Source organism: Vicugna pacos, chromosome 3 (genome assembly GCF_048564905.1).
Source record: "Vicugna pacos chromosome 3, VicPac4, whole genome shotgun sequence".
In the NCBI taxonomy this organism is placed as follows: Eukaryota; Metazoa; Chordata; class Mammalia; order Artiodactyla; family Camelidae; genus Vicugna; species Vicugna pacos.
This window is the reverse complement of record NC_132989.1, coordinates 36,394,943-36,413,688: the sequence shown is the minus strand read 5'-3', so window position 1 is coordinate 36,413,688 and position 18,746 is coordinate 36,394,943. Positions and strand designations below refer to the sequence as shown.

The 18,746-nt window shown below is 39.8% G+C and overlaps 1 protein-coding gene across 1 annotated transcript in view; it reads left to right on the top strand.

Moving 5' to 3' along the window:
• Nucleotides 1-307: 307 nt before the first annotated feature.
• SNCAIP (synuclein alpha interacting protein) overlaps nucleotides 308-18,746 on the top strand; it is a 212,089-nt gene continuing 193,650 nt past the window's right edge. The window contains exon 1 of the mRNA XM_072957766.1: nucleotides 308-328. The gene's annotated coding sequence lies outside the window, so the exon portion shown is untranslated. The remainder of the gene's footprint in view (nucleotides 329-18,746) is intronic.

Genomic DNA, 18,746 nt, shown 5'->3' with positions numbered 1-18,746 from the left:
TGCTCTGGATAAAGCTGTTGTTTGTCTTCTTTTTTACCGTGCTTCCTGCCCAACTTCTGTCACCAGTGTGGTCTTTTCCCGAGAGGAAGGACAGAGGGTAGGAAGAACCCATAAATACCTGAGCAACCCGGGAAGGCTCTGGGCGGGGCTGTGCGCGGTGACCTGGGGATGACCTGGGAAAGCAGCAGCCAATCGCGAGTCAGGAACAGCTGTGCAAGGGCCAAGGGCGCATGCGCAATCAGGTGCAAGGCGGCTGAGGGGCGAGGGCCGTGAAGACACCAGAGTGGTCATGGTCGCGGATTCGTCCTCTCAAACCCTCGACTTTGAGGTAGGTCCGGAGAGCATTGGACAAGATGAAATCTAAAGGTGACATAAAAGTGAGGATGAGTGAACAGGAAGGTTAGGAGGGTTATAAATCTGCTTGTCGCATCTTGTTCCCACAGTGGACTTTTCCTCCTTTTTGTTCTCTCACAGTATCACTGTCTCTACCCTCAGTTCCCTTTCTCTTCGTAAGCAGGCTCATGGCACGCCGCTCTTGCAATGAGCGAGCTCTGCCAGGAGAGGGCAGCATCTGGAAGCAATGAGCAGAGATGCTCACCGCGCAGGCACGGGTATCGCCAGGCAGACACAGGGTCTGGTTTTCTGTTTATTCTAGCAGCAGACTCTAAAAGAAACATGAACTTAACCCTGAAGTCGTATCAAGTGATTCCTTCATCTCCTCCCTCTCCCAGCTTCTTAAAGGAATAATCATAAATATTTAGGTAAGATATACCAACTTGGCCTCATAACAGTCTGTTTTGGCCAGTTTTCTGACAAAACTTACCCAGAATATAGAATGCAAATATCTAGATATTGTGAGTGATTCAGGCCAAAGAGGCACTTTGCTTAAAGTATGCCGGTTGTTACTATGCACTTGCCAAGTTGAATTTGTATTCTACTCAGTTTTTCTCCCCACCAAGATTGCACAAGTCATTGATTAGCTGTCTCAACACAGATTTCTCGAGCACCTGTGAGGTATCATGTGCTGGCTGGACAATGGGGAGGTACGTAGTCAGCCAGGTGGTATAGGTGGATGACGTGGGATTGAAATAAAATGGATTTTTGAAGAAAGGAGAGAAAGTTCTCAAAAGGGAAAACAATGGTGAGTACAGATGACACCTGCCCCATCCCCAGGCACTGTGGTATGTGGGGTATGGGAATCAGACAGTGTCCTCCGGGGACAGCCTAGATTTAGTTAGAGTAAGAATTCTTTTGGGAGGATGGTATAGCTCAAGTGTTTGAGCCCATGCTTAGCATGCATGAGGTCCTGGGTTCTATCCCCAGTACCTCCTCTATAAATAAGTAAGCCTAATTACCTCCCCCCCCACCACCAAAATAAAGTAATTAAATAATACAATAATAAATAAATAAAAATAAAAAATAAAATTTTAGAAAAAATAATTCTTTTGAATCTTTAGAGATGAAATTGGGAATACAATTTACCTGTGAAAACAGGTATATACAGATAAACCGCTGATAACAATATGAAGCAATAAAGAAACGGTTTGGGGTTGGCAACATGGTGCCCCATGAGTGTATAGCTTGTGTATCACAGGGAGCCCCACACTTAGAGGGGCCCATGCTTGTTTTAATGTCTTCTTGTTACCGGCAAGAAATTCTTAATTTTTGAACAGCCCCCTCCTTTTTCATTTTACATTAGGCTATGTAAATTACATAGCTGGAGTTGGGGCATATGTGGAAGTTTGAGTAAAGTAAGACGAGGGAATTTACAGATCTGTCCATAGGTAAGAGTTTCCCTGATGCCCTGCGAAGCTGGAATTTCTGGTAGTGTTTAAAATAAATAGAGGTGTAATTCCCAACACAATTAGTACTGATGGTGTTTCAGGACATGATGGTTCACAGTTCTGATGAAGGAGGAATGCCTGGAGAGGAGTCAGTGTTCTGGGAGCACTTGTTCTGTGGGTCTGGGAGATAGGTCTGCCCTGGAGCACATTGGGCCTTACTTAGGTTTAGGGGTATTTGGTGCACAGTTGTTTCTAGGTTGCACTGTACAGTATTGTTGGTGAGTTAAGGGAGCTTTGTAGATACAGCAAACTGTAGATAATGCAGGCAATGCTGTATCTGGAAGAAAGGTATCTTATTAGGAGCCAGACAGCCAGTCACACATCTGAGTGTAGTAAAAAATGTTAGACTTTCCCTGTATGCTTTCTGAGTATGATGCTTAGCTTAAAGAGCCTTCTCCCTTGCCAAGACTTACAATCTCTTAAACTTCTAATAATTTTCAGTTTTTATATTTAGCCTTTAATTCATCTGAGATGTTATTGCTATATGGTGTGTAGTAGGGACCTAACTTTTTTCTTCAATGACGTTTTCCCATATTATTTATTAGTTTATCCCATATATAAATGGGACGATTTTTGATATTCCCTTCTGTTCTGTTGATCTGTTTTCCTGGCTCTGCAACATTATTGCGTAGTTTCCATGCTGCATCTTTAGAGTATGTTTTGATATTGTATGGCAAAGTCCTGCTTTTTCAAAACAATTTTTGGTTCTTCTTATTTCTTCTTTTGGATGAGTTCTAGACTCAAGAGTGTCAAAAAACATAAATAATTCTGCTAGGATATTGATCTGTATTGAATTAAACTGATAAATTCTTTTAGGAAGAATCAGCATTTTTATAATATGGATTCTTTCCATTCAGGAACAGTATGCAATTTGTGTTTAAAATCATAAATTCTTAAATCTCAAATTCCATCCACCCACCTATGCTGATTTGTTTTGCCAGAAACAATCTTTTCACATGCTTTCTACTTTTTTGTGGCCCCCTTGGCATCCCCCTTTCACAGCCATATCTTTTCAGATAACTCTGAGGGGCAGCAAATACACAGGGATTTAGAGTTTGAGGACAGTTAAACATCACACTCAGAAATTTTCTAACTACTAGGAGCTTTTGTTCATTTCTTAAATATGTGTTGTTAAATCGAAATGTTTATTCTCTTGAGTGCTCTAGAAGAGATTTGGAAAGTTTTGCTTTAGACCCTGAAGATGTCTGCAACAATAGTTTCTCTATAATCAGATAGCTGAAAGTCATATGAAATGAAATGCCAAACATCATTACAAATCAATATACCACTGGAAAAACACTCTACCTAACTCACCATATTTTTTCAGGAAACTAAAACCTTCAGAAATACTCATCTTGTAAAGTGAGAATATTCATAAAGAAGAAAATCATTTTTCTTCAGCCAAATTTACTTATTCCATTGACCAAGGCTACTCAAGGCATGTGATTAATAATATTCCCTTAAAATTGCATCCTGGGAAGTGTTTTCACTTAGGTTTAATGAGAAACACTTGGAAGCAATTGAGTACTGTGGCGACATGGTTAGTTATTATCCTTGTTAATGAATTAGCATGAATTTAAAGAGTAGTTGATACTGAAGGCTAAAGTTTTTATTTCTTTTTTTATGACAACGTTCCATCCAAACTGAAATAGAAAGATTGACAAATGTCAGAGGGCATTCAGCCTGCAAAAGAAGCTAGAGATTTGGAATCAGAGGTGATGGTCTGACTGGATAGTCTGGTGATAACCGGGGAGCCCAGCAGGTGGCGATAGAAGCTCTTCTTGTCCCTCCTTGAGCAGGCACCTAGCTTCTTAACCCATCCTTAAGGCCAACCAACCTAATTTCAATTATCTATGGTCTCCTTGTTTTCATGGAATCAAGACGAGGAGTCAGGGTAGAATAGGAGAAATGAAAACTTGTATATAAATCGGAACCTTTGGGAAAGACTTTGCTTTCCCAAGTCGCTGAAGGCTTTTATTCATACAGAACATGTATGCTTCAATACTGTACATGTTACCATTTTAAGGATTTTTTATTTTAGTTGGGGAGGGAGGGACAATAGAATTTTAATCATCAATAATTTCAGCTTAATGGTAAGGTTCTTAGTTTCAACTTAAGTTTCTTGGCAGACTTTGGAATGGCTTATTAGTTCAAAAGGAGCTTATTGAAAGGCTTACGCTACTAATGACTGTTGTAAACAGCAAAAATTTTTAATGTGCGCAGAGAACTGAGATGTGACAAGAATGATTTGGAAGACCAAAGGTGCCTTTTTTTATGTTAATAAGGGGACATTTGGAAAGAGCCTAAAGATGCAGGCTGGTTGCCCAAGAACCAAACATGTGTTTAGAAGGTTGGAGCTTTCAGTCCCACCCCTTGACCTCGGGAGAGGGGAGAGGGACTGGAGACTTCATCGGCAGTGGTCAGTGGTTTAATCCATCACACTTATGAAACGAGGTATCCATAAAATCCCAAAAAGATGGCGTTCAGAGAGCTTCCAGGTTGGTGAATGCATGAAGAAATGGAGAAATTGGTTTACCTGGAGAGGGCACAGCAGCTCCACACCCTTTCTTCATACACTGCCCTGTGCATCTGTTCCTTCTAGCTGTTCCTGAGTTTTGGATACATTCTTTTATAAAAAACCAGAAATCTACTAAGTAAAATCTTTTCTCTGAGTTCTGTAAGCTGCTCTAGCAAATAATCGACCCCAAGGAAAGGGTGTTGGACCCTCCAATCTATAGCTGGTTGGTCAGAAACACGGGTGGTAATCTGGATTCACAATGGACACCTGAAGTTGAGGAGGGTGGCAGTTTTGTAGGACTGAGCCCTTACCCTGTGGAATCTCACGCTTTTCCCAGGTAGTGTCAGAATTGACTTGAATTTTAGGACACCCAGCTGGTGGCTGAGAATTATTGTTGTAGACACTCCACCATGGCAGAATTGGGTACAGAACCTCTCAGCACTTAGACAGTGTTGTCACATAGAGGTACTCAACAGACAGTGGCTATTATGGCCGGGACAATTAGTGCTCAGGGCTTATTTATTTTTTCCATTACATTTCTATGCCTCCCTTGCAGTTAGTTGAAGGCCAGATGCCTAATTATAGTCAGTGAACTGGAGCAGAAGAAGTAAGTTAGTTAAGAACCAGTGTGCTTTTGAGATCTCTCTTTCCCTTGATGAAGAGAACTTGGAGGCCAAGTGTTCCAATTGGTAAAGTTCCAAGAGCAATCCACATCAGGGTGTGATGAGGGTGACAGATTGTTGTGTTACATCAGATAGCTTTACTAGGTAAGGAGGATTTTACTATTAGAATTTACAAGTATTCTTCTAGATGATGACTAATAAAATGTTAAGATAAAATAAGTAGACTGACTTCCAGTTCTTAATAAGCAGAATGTAATTTCTTTGAGTGTAGGCTCGTTATCTTATTTACCATTGAAACCCCAGTGCCTAGAATTGTGCTTGCTTGTCACATAATTAAGTGCTAAGTATATATTTTGTGTGAAAGCACTGTGCATTTGCAATATGCCCAGTGCTCTTCATACTTTGTGTAGTACATAAGAAATTAAAACTGTAGTCTTGACCCTCAAGGAGTCTATAATCCAACCAAGGAGACAAATATACCTTTTCTTCTCTTGCTCACTCCACCCTCCAACCACAAGTTACACAAACCAATGACATTGTTGCTTCAACTAAATGTCACTCTATTTAAATGCAAATTGATGCCACAGATGGAAGAGTTAGGATAACAGAGTGCTCAGCAAGGGTGGAAAACAATTGGGACTTGAAGAAGAGATAATAACTCAGTAGAGAGAGAGACCCAGATTGGTGAAATAGAGAGGTTAGTGGCATAGCTGGAGGAAGGACCCAGGAATCTGGATATGAGACTACAAATGTTGATGGGCCAGGGCCAGTCTGGAAGAAAAATACATGTTGGGGAGGAGAAAGAAAAAAAACTGGATGATAGATGCTGTGATGTGTCACCCAGATCCCTTACTTCAGCACTGAAGCCCCCATTCCCCCAGCCGCTGGGACTGTTGACTATTGACATCTCTTAGCTGAGACCCCTCCAGAAACTGCCTTTAGCTGAGAGAGCCTTCTGGGCCAAGGTCTCCTCCTCTTTCCAGCAGAATCCAGTGGTTGATTGATGCTGCCTCGACGAAGGAGTGGTTCTGCAGGGCCATCCCAGCTCCAAGCATCCTGCGGGATTATTGAGGCCTCTGCTGTGAGTGTCACAGCCTGACAGCTCTCTTTGCCCAGTCCCACTTCCCTTCCTTCCCCACAGGTAGCAATGACCAAAGTAGGCCAATACTTCCTGCATGCGAATCTACACCTCAAAATCTGCTCGGCGGATAGTGAGGATAAGACAAAGTTACAGAGGGTCACACAGCCAGGAAGAGCTTAGACTTACTGGAGTAGAGAAAAGAGTCACTAATGACTTCTGAGGAAAGGAGTGAGTCTAGGGGGGATTTGGCCTGGTTGTGGAATGGAGGGTGGGTGGCAGCGAAGATCCTGTGTTTCTAAAGGCAAAAATCCCTTTGACGAATTCTGCTAAACTGTCTATGGAGCCGTTCAGTGAAATTCCATTGTCTAGACCCCAGAATATTTGCCTGGAATGTGTCTTGAATTTCAAAGTCCTCTTAGGACTCTGATCTACAAGTCTAATGAAAAAAAGGGAGTGAAATTCCTTCCTTGGCTCCACTTCAAGTAGGATCATTTGACTATAGATGAGTGTGAGCAGTAGCCAGAGTTAAAGGTGAATTCTGGGTTTTTTGAAGAAAATGTCAGTACTTTGTGACCTTTCTCAATATAGTGTTGGGATTGCGAGAGAACGACCCCTTGAAGGGAAGACAGCATCCTTATGAGGAGAGCCGACCACAGTGGCATCATTCTTACCAGTGAGGTCTTAGTGCTCCATGGTAGCATTGGCTGGAGAATGAAAAACCAGCTTATAGGAGTACTCTGTTGGGAGAGAGAGAGAGAGTCCAGCCAAGAGGAGCTCAGTAGACATAAGAAGCGATGGGAAATACCCACCAATGTGTGGTTGTTGATTGTTTGATGTGGTAACGTTTTCAGACACAACTTACTTAAAATTTGGGATCCTTTCTCTACACTAATGAGAAGACATTTCCTTTCTTCCCAACCTTGGTTTTATCTCTTACCTGTTGTTTTCAAGATGGCTGTCATGACGCTGGGAGTACCAGGACCTCACGCTTTGATGGTGGTCACTGTTAGAATGATGCTCCTTTGACAGAAACCACACACACATCTAATCAATATTATCGGTGGAATCTTGGCATTTTGACTGGAGCAGTTCTAGAAGCACTGATTGAGTATTTAAATGAGAACTTTGGGAAAAGAAATGTTAGCCTTCTAAAATGTTTTTGTAAGGGGGCCATTAGCTCAAGTGAGCTTGGCATGCTGTCCTGGTGATCCCAGACTGGTGGAGTAGATGTTGTAATGTGTAAAGGTGGGGATTTGTGAATTCAGAGGAAAGAACAAAGATGGGGCATCCTAGGGCAGAATGTGTGCAGTGAATGGTTTTGACGCTAATGAGCCCAGGAGAATGGAATTACCTGCTTTCTAAGCTTATTTAACAAACATTTCTTGAGCCTCTACCTGGGCCAAGCACTTCATGGGATGTATTTGGCAAATTTATGAAAAATTAGAACTGGTTAGGCCATCTGATGTTAGAAAAATGAGGGAAAAGGTAAAAGAAACAAAGGGTTTGGGAGAGGACTAAAACTTGTAATCAGGGCAGTGAGGAGGGCTGCATCTAGACTACATGGCCCACTATGAGAAATGATTGCTCAGTTAGATTCCCTTGTGAGGCCCAGGAGTCACCAGCCGAATCAGGCAATCCCGTGACTTCGGGGAGCAGAGGTGTCTGTGGTGTGATGGAGTGGGTGACTCAGGCTGCCTGAGTTGACATTTCAGATCTCTCACTGCAACTGTGGGACTCGGGCTAGGTTCCGTAATCTCCCCATCCCTCAGTTCCACATCTGTACGATTAAGTTAATAACAGAACCTCGTGAGATGGTGGCTAGAAATAAATGAATTCATTCACACAGAGGGCTCCGCACAATGCCTCGCACACTGTAACAGAACTTGAATAGATGTGCACATGCTTGGTGACCGCAGATGTACTGTATGTGGGCTGAAGGGAGAACCAGAAGGGTTTTCTTGGTTAGGGTGCTTGGGGTGGAGGCCTTTCAAACGCCCACCCTCCCTGAGTTCCCAAGGGGGATGAGAATGGAAGAATCACTCAGCACAAGGAAAAGGCTGGGATGCGTTCATCTCACCTCAGACATCCACAGAGACATGCAATTTCTTTTCCCTTAAGTTTATAGCTTATAGACTGAGCTTCTGATAGACTGCAGGTACCTTCTAGTGAGACTTAAGCAATTTTCTCAATTTTTGCTTAATAAGAATAATTCACTTGGTGTGCCAAGTCTGCATAAATCGTTTCTGACAGATGAAACAGTTTATAAATTCTCGAGAGCTTTTTATCATCCTTGGAAAAACTTTACACGTACTATCTGTGTGCCCTGAGGGCCTGCTGTATGGAAGGGCTCTGACTCTAAAGAACAAAGGCAGGCAATGTTTTTTTTTTGTTTGTTTTTGTTTAAACACACACACACACACACACACACAAACCCAGGCATAATTCTTCTGTGGGACTAAGGCTGTCTCTGACTCCAAGCCTTCGGAATCCTGTGCACTTTAAACATAAATGCACTAGCAAGAGCAGGAATAAGCCAGATTCACAGCATTTCCAAGTCAGCACTGCTGGGTCCTTGCATGACAGGTGACAAATAGCTTTTCTTCTTTTTCTTTCACCCTGGCAACCCCTGACATAGCTGAACTCTTGCTCTTGTGTCTTTTCTGGCTTTAGAGGATAACAGCTCAAAAGCAGCTGTGTGTTAAGCAAGGGAAAAGCAGGCTTTAAAGGGTTATTCTGGCTTTTATGAGCTCCAAATAAAAATAAAGTAAAGAGAAGTGATTTAACTTGGCCCAAATGACAATATATTCTGACAGGAGAGCAGCAGGGCATGTTTGGAGTTTTTCTTCACCCCTGTTTTCTGCATCAACCTGTAGCTCCCACCTGACACACCGAAGCCAGCTGATAGCAGGGCTGTTCGCCCCCTGCCCTCTCTTCTTAGCTGGACACCTGGCTTTCTAGCTCCTCGCTCATCGTGTTCCACCTTCCTGATGTTAGTGTACATGTGAGCTATGAAGAGTGCTGGAGGATAGCTTTGTGTATATCTCCGTGCCCATCCTGTGTAACCATTAACTTAATAAAGGCCCTGGGGAAAAACCATCCAGAGACATGGTATTGGAATGTAATTCTCCATAAATCTCTCTGCACATCTTGCCAAAGAGTTACTGACTGTCCTTTCCTCTGGGCCATTTTCCTAAAGATATTGACAGAGTGGACAGCCTTGGGAAATAGAGCGTCTCCTTTGAGATCAAAGCACAGGCATGCTCCCTGTCCATCATAAAACATTCGGGTCGCCTGAACTCAAGACTCCCCTCCGGTGGTGTAACCCCCTGCACATGCAACTTCAGTGTGGTTTTCCTCTTGGTGCCCTGTGGGAACTGGGGTTCAGTGACCAGCCTAGAAATGTTCCTGCTCTTGCTGTGTGTAATGAACTGTTTTGTGTCTCTGATCCAGAAGTCCTGTGTCTTCTGCCAGCCTCCACGAGACTGTGGCGTGCCCACTTGTTTGTAAGTTAAAAACCTCAGACCCTTCTCAGTTCTTGGTATGTAGTTCCAAATTTTAAATGATCCCAAGAGATTAACTGATGTTCCAAGTCCCTGACAAGGATCCTTAATGTGCTGACCTCTGTGATGCTGCACCAAACTGCTCAGCATGTCCCACTGCTTCCAAAAATTCTCAGAGACTTATGCCATGTGTGTGTAGCAATAGCTTCTCTCAATCACAGTTCTCCTTGGATCATTATTTTGGAAACTTCTTAAAGTTGGCAAAAAGCATTTAACTTTCAGACCATTCTCTAAATACTATCAGATCTTTGATCTATGCATGAAGGATTAAGCTTCAATAAATGGCACGGCCAACTTGTGATTAGCAAAAGCACAAAAGGCGTCTCTGTTCCCACTGCATAGATTGGCCCAACCATTCTGACCTTGTCATTTATTCCAGTAAATTTACGCATTAACTTAAAAATATATTTCATGAGGATGAATAAGACAGGCACAATCCTGCCTTCATGGAACTTGTAGATTAATAAGAAATAAAATATTAAAATATTTACATAAAATTATTTAATAAATTATAAATACTATACATGAAATAAATACTATGAAGCATGATAAAGGATGTAATAGGAAAATTTTTTTTATTCTTTCAAATTTCAAAAGTAGCATAGATTAGCAAATAACTATGCTACAAAACTACACAACTTTTGAACAATTGAGATCTTTTTTCCTTCCTTTTTTTGCATCGCAACTTGCAGATAAACAGGAAAGAAGAACTAAAATTAATACATTCTTTATGATTTTACTCAAATAAAGTAACATTTCCTCCTGAATAAAGTGGATTTGGGGGAGGCTTCATGATTTCTCTTAAGAAAGACGTCATCACTCTATTGACAGTCTTTGAGGATAAGTTGAAATTTGCTGGCCATTATGTAGAAAGCTGGAGGGAGCCTGAGCATAAAAAAGGCACATTTCGCTTCTCAAAACAGTAAGGTAAACTAAAGACCTGAAAGAATGTTCTCATGTTTCCCAGCAATGTTTTATAACTACATTTAGATAATTACAGCCTGTGATGATAAGCACCTAATCTGTTCAGTTTTAAAATAAGTCATTTGAAATTATGAGAAGGTGGAACACATAGAAAATAATTGTTAGTTATAAACATTCTCAGTTAAAATTTCAGAAAAGCAGAAACTTGTAGGATGTTCTAGGCAACTCTCACCGCCATTCAATTCACAGGTTGATTTGAGCAGAAAAATGACAAAACAGCAGGATCACCTGGTATCCTAAAGCTGTATGGAATAGTCTGTGTATCATATCTGTCTCTGTCTCTTTCTCTCTGCATGCATGTGATTTTATCTCCCCAGTTTTCTGAATAATTCAAACGTTGTGGTTTAATTTGTGAATTATTCCAAATCATGCAGATAATTTACTAAAATCTGTACTTTTGTTGGCAAGGTTTAATCATAAAAAATCCAAGAAAAAGCTATTTTTAAGAGGGAATGAAGAAAGCATAGGAGAGGGATTTGAATGAGGAATAGTTAAAAAAATAAAGTCTTATGTTCGTATAGATTAAAGGAACCTAATCCGATTGAAATTCTTCTTTTAAGGTGGTACCAAAAGGAATTTATTTTTCTTTGTAGTAATGCTAGGACTTGAAATAAGTCACCTACTAATTAGTTACTTCATGGGAAAGAAAAAGCTCATTTGTGTTCGCATTACTAAACATGAAGGCAGAGAAGGAAGCCAAGATGTGATAGGTCAGTTCTCTTCATCTGTCAGCAGTGGCGATGTTTATCTCAGTTTCTCCCTGACTGCTGCATGAATAGCTGCAGGAGGCTGACTTTCCGCCAAAGCAGGCAGAGCTGACCCCTGCTTCCAGCGACCACATTGCTCCGAGCTATTGCTTCTGGCTTGGTGACCCTCACTAAACTACTCAGCTCATTTTGGACAGTATTTTTCAATATGATTGTCCCATTCTCCTAAAAGCAAATACATTACAAATTGGTGTTAAGATGTCTGGTTTCCTTTCTGAGCACTGTTAGGTGAGTGTGTTTTCTCCAACTCTCTTGGTAGCACAAATGCCCTCTCCTTCAATGTTTTAATTTTATGAGACCTTCAACCCTGCCATCAAAGTCAAATAAAAGTTCAAAGACTGTAACCCTTTCATTTCTTCCTCCCTGTGAGGGAGGGACTCTTGGGGCAAGGTACAGATGGGGTAAAAGGCCTTTTTGTGTAAGAAGCAAGACTTCATTATATTGCCTGTGTTTGGAAACATCCATGTAGAGTTCAGTTTCTTTCTTCACATTCAACACTGGCAGTTTCTGATATCTAGCAGTAAAGTTCTGCTGTTTCCAAAAAGATCCTCTTTCAAAAAAAATTTTTTTTGAGGTATGATTGATTTACAATATTGTGTTAGTTTCTGGTATACAGCAGAGTGATTCAGTTTCATATATATATGTATATACTTTTTCATTATAGGTTATTAAAAGATATTGAATGTAGTTCCCTGTGCTATATAGTAAGACCTTATTGTTAATTTATATATGGTAGTTTGTATCTGCTAATCCCAAACTCCTAATTTATCCCTCCCACCTCCTTTCCCCTTTGGTAACCGTAAGTATGTTTCTATGTCTGTGAGTCTCTTTCTGTTTTGTAAATAAGTTCATTTGTGTCATTTTTTAAGATTCCACATATAAGTGATACCATATGATATTTGTCTGTGTCTGACTTACTTACTTCACTTAGTATGATAATCTGTAGGTCCATCCATGTTGCTGCAAATGGCGTTATTTCTGATGTTTCCTAAAAGATTCTTGGTAACTGTTTCTACTTTATCTGAGTTATAGTTTATAAAATAATGTAAGCAACCTAGTCATATTGTATTAATAAAGGAAATCCTCCTGCCAGATTCAAGTCAGTCTCACAGTATCTAAACAGAAAACAATTGTATTGGGTTTATAATAGAATTCTTAGCTCTCTCTAATTCTAGAAGAGTGGATATGAGTGAGGCTGCCTTGAGAATTTTGTGTAGAGTAACCCATTTCCATTTAATGATCATTGAAACGAAAGCAAGTATTTTCTTTAGAAAATTGTCTTACAAAAATTCCCATTGACAATTTGAAGCGTTGCAATTCAGTGAGGAATTACAGAAGCCATACTTTTTTTTTTAAACATTTTTTATTGATTTATAATCATTTTACAATGTTGTGTCAAATTCCAGTGTAGAGCACAATTTTCAGTTATACATGAACATACATATATTCATTGTCACATTTTTTCTCTGTGAGCTACCATAAGATCTTCTATATATTTCCCTGTGCTGTACAGTAGAATCTTGTTTACCTATTCTACAATTTTGAAATCTCATCTATCCCTTCCCACCCCCCACCCCCTTGGCAACCACAAGTTTGTATTCTATGTCTATGAGTCTTTTTCTGTTTTGTATTTATGCTTTGTTTTTTTTTTTTTCTTTTTTAGATTCCACATATGAGCGATCTCATATGGTATTTTTGTTTCTCTTTCTGGCTTGCTTCACTTAGAATGACATTCTTCAGGAGCATCCATGTTGCTGCAAATGGTGTTATGTTGTCAGTTTTTATGGCTTAATAGTATTCCACTGTATAAATATACCACATCTTCTTTATCCAGTCATCCGTTGATGGACATTTAGGCTGTTTCCATGTCTTGGCAATTGTAAATAGTGCTGCTATGAACATTGGGGTGCAGGTGTCATCCTGAAGTAGGTTTCCTTCTGGATATATGCCCAGGAGCGGGGTCATACAGTAAGTCTATTCCTAGTCCTTTTGAGGAATCTCCATACTATTTTCCATAGTGGCTGCACCAAACTGCATTCCCACCAGCAGTGGAAGCCATACCTTTGGGTGTGTTTTTAAGTGGCGTAGAGTAGAGACTCTTGATGGTCTGTATACCTCCGTCTATGTCCTATGGTTGTAAGTACAGAGACTTTTACCTCTGGTTTTTGGATTAGCTACCTTATAATCAGTTGGGGAACTCTAAAAATAATGCAAATTTGAAGACACCAGTCCCAGGGATTCTTATTCAGTTGGCCTGAGGCAAATCTTTAGAATCAGTGTTATTTATAAGTTTCTTACTCACTTTTAAGCTCTACCATCTTTGGGAAACAGTTTTTAAAACTGTGATCTACTTTACTTACTTTTTTCTAGAATGCTTTTTTGTGAAAACATGAAGAAATAAAATAATAACTTCCAATCATGCCAAGATAAATCTCCCAGTGCTATTGCTTGTTTAATTTTATCTTTTCAAAGAAAATGTTGTGGTGGCAAAGCACTAGATTGTTGAGGAGGATCCCAAATCTATATGAATGTATGCAATGGGATGTACATAAATTATTTTGGTCCATGCCTAGACTAGTGCTACATAATGGTGTTTTGGTTTTGTTGGTTTTATTTTGTTTGATGACAAAATAATCTCTTAATACTTTGAAATTGAGCACGTGAGATTTTATGATTGAAAGCTAAAAACACAGCATGTATTATTATGCACTTCATTTCTCTGCTATGTAGAGAAAGCAGTAAACATTATGAGAATGTTAAACATTATGCAAAATTATACTTTTAAATATTTGCTTTAAAATTACTGGACCTAGTCTTTTTTGTATTACTTCGTAACTTTTTCTATGCAAAAGTATATACTAATTAAATGAAGTCTTTTTTACTGAAAAAAAAGGTCAGGCAAACTTAGGTAATTTGTCAAACACATTTCGGGAACTTTTGGGCCCTCTCTTTGTCCGTGGTTGCAAAGGGGTCTGTACTAATCAGGATAAATTAGGTTAAACTTTGGAAACAAACAACCCCCAAGTCTCAGTGCCTTAATACAGCAAAATTCATTTACTGCCCACTCCACAGATGCGTGTGATGGACAGTGGCTTGGCTCTGCAGCATTTTCTCTGGGGCTCAGGCTGACAGAAGAGCCTCTGTGTAGAACATGGCTGGTGATTGAGGTGGAGTGGTGAAGAAGGCATGGTTAACCACGTGCAGACTCTTAAACTTCTGCCCAGGGAGGGTCCCACAGCTGTGCCTGACTTCCACAGGGAAGAAGGTATAATCAGTCCCCGAGTAGGAAGGGATAAAATGTTTGAGAATCAGAGTACACCACATAACTCTCTTTAAAAAATAAATAGTGCTGGTCTTAAACCAACAGAAAACAAGTATTTATTGAGTACCTGCCATATTCCAGACACTGGGAATGTAACAGTAAATGGGAAACACAAAATCCCTGAACTCTTGGGGCTTTCATTGAAGGGGTGAGAGGGGGAATAAAATAAAATTTTTTTTGAAAAAAAAAAACAAGGCAGGACAGGAGACTAAGATACTAAGAGTGATGAGAGTGTTGGGAGTTCTTTTTGGACAGAGTCCTCAGGGAAGTATCTTGTGAGATATTTGAGAATGAAACTTAGAGAAGAGAATGGAGTCCATTCCAAGATCAGGGGAGGAGACTTGGAGACAGAGAGCAGCCATTGTCAAGGTCCTATGGCAGGACCACGTGTGGCCTGACAGGAACTATGAGACGGTCAGGGTTGGTAGACACTTCCATTTCTAAAGGGAGAAAAGGAAAGAAAAAATGGATAAGAGGCCCCAAATAAGTCCAAACTACAAGGCAAGTTCTATGAGATCTTAAGGCCAAGGTCCCACCTTCCAGACACTCTGGGGCAGAAGTTCCATTCTGTGGACCCACTAGGGTGGCAGTCTTGGCCCTGAAGCTTTGCCACACCTGGATGGGGCCCTCAAGGCTCTGGGCAACCCTACCCCTATGGCTTTGGACAGAAGCCATCTGGCATATTGAAAGTGAGATGATAGTCCTCACTTCTGAAACCAAGGAGGCAGCCCTGATGATCTCTGAATTGCCTTTAGAGTTATTCTTCCTTGGTCTCAAAGAACAGTGCACATTCATAATCATATGGCTCTAGTGCTCTGTCTTGTAAAATCCCAGAAGTCCAGTGGTCTCCCTTTGTTCTTCCCACCTCCTTCCTCTTCAGTTCAGCTGGCCGTTTTCCTGCTGAGGTTACTGATGAAATCCATGGTGCACACACATACTAATCTCTTTATCAGAGTTGCTTGGCCACACCCTTAGTGTTCTCTCTTAAATACACTTTCTCACTTTTTTACAATACGGATAGGCTGAGAATTTTTCAAATCTCTAAGTTCTTCTTCCTTTTTGCTTAACAATTCCATCTTTAAGTCATTTCTGTCTTCTCACATTTTCCTATAAGCATTCAGAAGGAACCAAGCCACATCTTTGATGCTTTGCTTAGAAATACTTCAGCTAAATATTCTACTTCATTGCTCACAAGTTCTGTCTTCCACAAAACACTAGCACAGGGACACAATTTAATCAGATTATTAGACACGTTATAACAAGGATCACCTTTTCTCCAGTTTTCAATAATGTGTTCATTTCCATCTGAGACCTCATCAGAATGGGGTTTATAGTCCATATTTCTACCAACATTCTGGTCAGCATTACGCAGGTATTCTTGAAGAAGACTGAGGCTTTCTCTAGAGCTCTCCTCCTCTCCTTCTGAGCTCTTACCAGAGTCACCCTTAATGGTCTGTTCATAGCAATGTAAGCTGTTTCTAGCATGCACCTCAAAACCCTTCCAGCCTTTCACTCATTATCCAATTCCAAAGCTGTTTCTACACTTTTAGGTGTTTGTAATCACAACACCTCACTGTTGGTAATCGCAACACCTCACTGTTGGTAACAATTTCTATCTGAGTCCACTTAGGCTAAGACAGAAGACTATAGGCCGTGTGGCTGATGAGCAACATAAATAAGAAATTTCTTTGTCCCATTTCTGGAAGCTAGAGAGTTCAAGATCAAGGCACAGACAGACTCTCTGCTGAGAACCCCCTTCCTGGTTCACAGACTGTGGGCTTCTTGCTATATCCTCTCAGGGTGGAAAGGGTCCCCAGGGGACACTCTGTGAGGTCTCTTTTATAAGGGCAACAATCCAATGCATGACATAGTTACCTCCCAAATCCCTCACTTCCTAATACTATCACAGTAGGGGTTAGGATTTCAGCAAATGAATTTTGGAGGGACACAAATACTCAGTCTATAGCAAGGACATTGGTCTTTTTGGCAAAAGAAGCATAAGGGAAGTGATAAGGATTAAAAAGCTTGACTTGAGTAGTACTGGAGCCTGAGAATTTGGAGAACAAATATAGATTCTTTTAAGAGGGTTCACTGTGAATGGAAACAGGTGGCTAGGGCTCACCACTTAGTTTTGGTTTTTTTTTTCTGCTATAATTGTACCATTTTATGTGCTCGCCAATGTAGTTTAAGAGTTGTTCCACATTTTAACCAACACTTGGTATGGTCAGTTTTTGTTAATTTTAGCTATTCTAGTGAGTATACAGTTATATCTCATTGTGATATTTCCCTGATGACTAATGATACTGATCATCGTTTCACGTGCTTATTAGCCATTTGTGTAGTTTCTTTCATAAAGCAGCTCTTCAAATTTTCCATGTTATTACTGGACTTTTAGTCTTTACAGATGAGCTATAAGAGTGCTTTATGTATTCTGGATACAAGTCCTTTGTCTGATACCTGGTTTGCCAGTAGTCTCTCATCATCCATGCCTTGCCTTTTTGTTTTCTCATTGGTGTCTTTTAATAAGAAAAAGTTTTCAATTTTGAAGAGATCCAACTTATTAATGTTTCCTTCATGCTTCATACTTTCAGTATTCTATTTAGGAAATCTCTATCTACCACAATGTTGCAAAGATTTTCTCTTATGCTTTTTTCAAGAAATGTTCTTATTTTGTGTGTTAAATTGGCATCTATGATCCTTTTTGAGTTACCTGGTGGGTATGATGTGATGTGAGGGCTGATGCTCACCTTTTCCCTCTGGATATCCATTTGATTCTACAATGTTAGTTAAAAAAAAATTCCTTTTCCCACTGAATTGCACTGGCAGCATTGCCAAAAATCAATTGAACATACATATTTGCTTTACTAAATGATTGGACAGTGGTCCCCCTTCCTCTATTTTTTTGTATATTTGAATAGGATTGATGTGTTATTTCTTTCTCCAGTGTTTTATATTATTTATCAGTGAAATTATCTAGGCCTGGATTTTTCCTTTTGAGAAAAATTTTTATAACAAAACAAGTGGCTTTAATAGATACAGAGTTATTTATATCATTTATTTTTTTCTTAAGTCACTTTTGATAATGTCGTATTTTTTGGACATGTATTTCTTCATTTCAATACTCCAATCTTTTAAGATAAAGTTATTCATAGCACTCGCTTATTGTTCTTTCATATTTTTAGTGTTGATAACTCCTTTTTCATTACTAATACTGGTGATTTATAATATCTCTTTTTTCTTGCTCAAACTTGCTAGAGTTTTGTCAATTTTGATCTTTTCAAAGAGCCAGTTTTTGGCTTTGCTAAGCAGTTTCTCTATTGTCCATTTTCCGTTCCATTGATTTCTGTTCTTATCTCTGTTATTTCTTTCCTTCTGCCTACTTTGGGTTTACTTTGCTCTTCTTTTTCTAGTTTTTTTGAAATCAAACTTAAGTCATTGCTTTTAGATTTTTTTTCCTTTTTTTTAGTTTTCTATTGAGGGGTGGGGGAGGGAGGTAATTAGGTTTATTTATTTTTAGAGGCGGTACTGTGGATTGAACCCAGGACCTTGTGCATTCTAAGCATATGCTCTAGCACTGAGCTATACCTTCCCCCTTGTCTTGCTAATATAACTATTTAAAGCAACTTTTCCCTCCCACCACTGACTTAGCAGCATCCCACAAATTTTGACATGTTGTATTTTCATCGTCATTCAGTTCAGATCTTCTCTAACTATCCCTCTGATTTCATCTTTAACCTGTGACTGTTATTTACTTTCCAGATAATTAGGATTTTCTTTTGATATGTTATTGTTATTGATTTCTAATTGAATTCCTTTATGGTCAGAGAATTAACTTTGTATAATTTTGATTCTTTTAATTTTATGAAAAACATGTTATATGGCTTCACATATGGTCTGTCTTTGTCAGTGTTCTGTGAGCACTTGGGGAAAAAATGTGTAGTATTCTCCAGTTTTTGAATGTAGCGTTCTATAAATGAGATCAAGATGGTTGATAGTGTTGTTCACATCGTCTGTATCTGTACAGAGTTTCTGTCTCATTGTTCTGTC